Genomic DNA, 1,894 nt, shown 5'->3' on the forward strand with positions numbered 1-1,894 from the left:
TATGAAAGAGCACCAGTTAACAAAAATAATATCAAAAGAGAAAATGCAGTTGGTATATGGTGTTGATCAGCTGCAACATCCTGCCCCAGAGACGGCTTCACCTCAGCCCTGAAGACATCCCCATATACCTTTTATGAAATTTACAATTTATGAGCCTTAATTAATGAGTATTTGTAAAGAGCTTTGGAACACTTGGATGAGAGATGCTGCAGAAATCTACGTAATGATTATTAATTACACAATTTTCTCATGGCTCAAGCACCGATGGCAGGACAGTTACATCGCAGAGGGATGACACTGCATCGATCTGTCATGACATGGGGATGTAAGAGGAAGAACTGCAGCTGCCTCCTGCAGTCCCTGCACCACCTGCAGGGTTTGTTTCAGGACCCTCGTGGTGTCTTGCTCACTGCACCTCACAAGACAAGCTCCTTGGGATCAAGCCCAGAAATGTTGTGGCATAAAGGAGCTTGAAGAGGAATTGGGCTGAGAGTTATGCATTTGGAAAGCTAATTCCTGTCCACCGGTATGGAGTGCCAAAGCCCACAGGAAAGTGGAGGTGGTTTGTGTTTCTTCCACGCTCGCCCTTGCTGGACTTCATTGCTCTCAGGTAGTTCTCCAGCATTCATGGCAATTTCAAAGGCATAAGGTTATACGCTTTGCTGCACGGATCAGGTGTAGCTGTGTGATTTTGGAAGAGCTGCTTTCTGGCGCTGTGCCGCAGTTTCCTCATGCATAAACCAGAAATTATAATAATAGTCTTTACAAAGTGTTTGTAAAGCATTTGTATCATATACTGCTCTTCAGCAATCAATGTAAGCCATGTGTTGTAACTCCGAACGTCCTTTCTGGCTGAAAAAAGAGAAGATTTGCCTCGGGAGGATAATTAAGAGGATTTTTGTGGCAGGATTTGGGACGCAGACGGAACTGACTTATCAGACACTCTGCTTTACAGCACCCATGCTGCGTCCCCACATCCTGACCGGCACTATGCTGCCTGGCAGGGTTTTCTGGTTACACCGCACCAATACCGGGTAGTCTGCGATGGAGATGATGCGATGACAAGAGCTGCAGGAAGCCCTGCCACATTTCTGGCACCACACGAATGCACCGGCTGGTGCCACTGTGTAACTCGTGCACATGCAGGGGATGGCCTTTTGCCTTTAGGGACCAGGGCCTCGCTCGGACGGGGACCAGCAGCTTGTGGCTGTCTCCATGGGGACGGCAAAGTCCCCACGCCAGCGCTCAGACGGACGTGGGGCCTGTCGGGCGGTCCCTCTCCTCTGCCCCAGCCTCTGGGGCCGAAGGGGCCATTTTGGGCCCACGCCTCAGAGGTCTCCAGGGCGCTTCGCACAGCACCTCGGCTCTCGCCGGCCCTGCCACGCCGCTCCCTCCTGTCCCCTCGCTCGCTGTCGCCTGTCCCCGAGGCAGGCTGTCCCCCTTCGCCCACGGGACGCGCCCAAATTGCCGCAGGGTCCCCAAAACACCTCTTCAAGGCCTTCCCGCCCTCATCCAAGATGGCCGACCACGCCTCACTCCGCCCGGCGCCCCTAGCCCTGATGGGGGATTGCCGGCCTCCGCCCCACCCTCGCCGTGGACCCCCCCCCGTGAGCTTCTTGCCCTCATCCAAGATGGCCGCCCCGACTCGCGGATTGGCTGCGCTGCCCGACGCTAGGGCGGCCATCTTGAGTGAGGCGGGGGCCGCGGCCGCATCCCGTCATGCTCGGCGGGCCGCCGGCTGCCCGGAAGAGGGAGCGGGGCGGTTGTTGACAACATGGCGGCCGCTGGCGCCTCCGCGGGAGGAAGAGGCGGAGGGAGAGGAGGCGGCGGGCGGAGGAAGGAGTCTCATTCATAGGGAGCCCGGCTCGCTGCCCTCGTCCCCTCCCTCCCCTTC

At 56.4% G+C, this 1,894-nt stretch overlaps 1 protein-coding gene across 6 annotated transcripts in view; it reads left to right on the forward strand.

Moving 5' to 3' along the window:
- The first annotated feature begins 1,750 nt into the window (after positions 1-1,750).
- Positions 1,751-1,894, forward strand: part of AKAP10 (A kinase (PRKA) anchor protein 10) — a 20,236-nt gene continuing 20,092 nt past the window's right edge. For all 6 annotated transcript variants that reach the window (XR_774759.1, XR_774760.1, XR_774761.1 and 3 more), the window contains exon 1: positions 1,751-1,894. This exon is cut by the window's right edge and continues 224 nt beyond it. The gene's annotated coding sequence lies outside the window, so the exon portion shown is untranslated.

The sequence above is a fragment of the Haliaeetus leucocephalus genome, unplaced genomic scaffold, assembly GCF_000737465.1.
Source record: "Haliaeetus leucocephalus isolate CR32 unplaced genomic scaffold, Haliaeetus_leucocephalus-4.0 Scaffold395, whole genome shotgun sequence".
Taxonomy (NCBI): Eukaryota; Metazoa; Chordata; class Aves; order Accipitriformes; family Accipitridae; genus Haliaeetus; species Haliaeetus leucocephalus.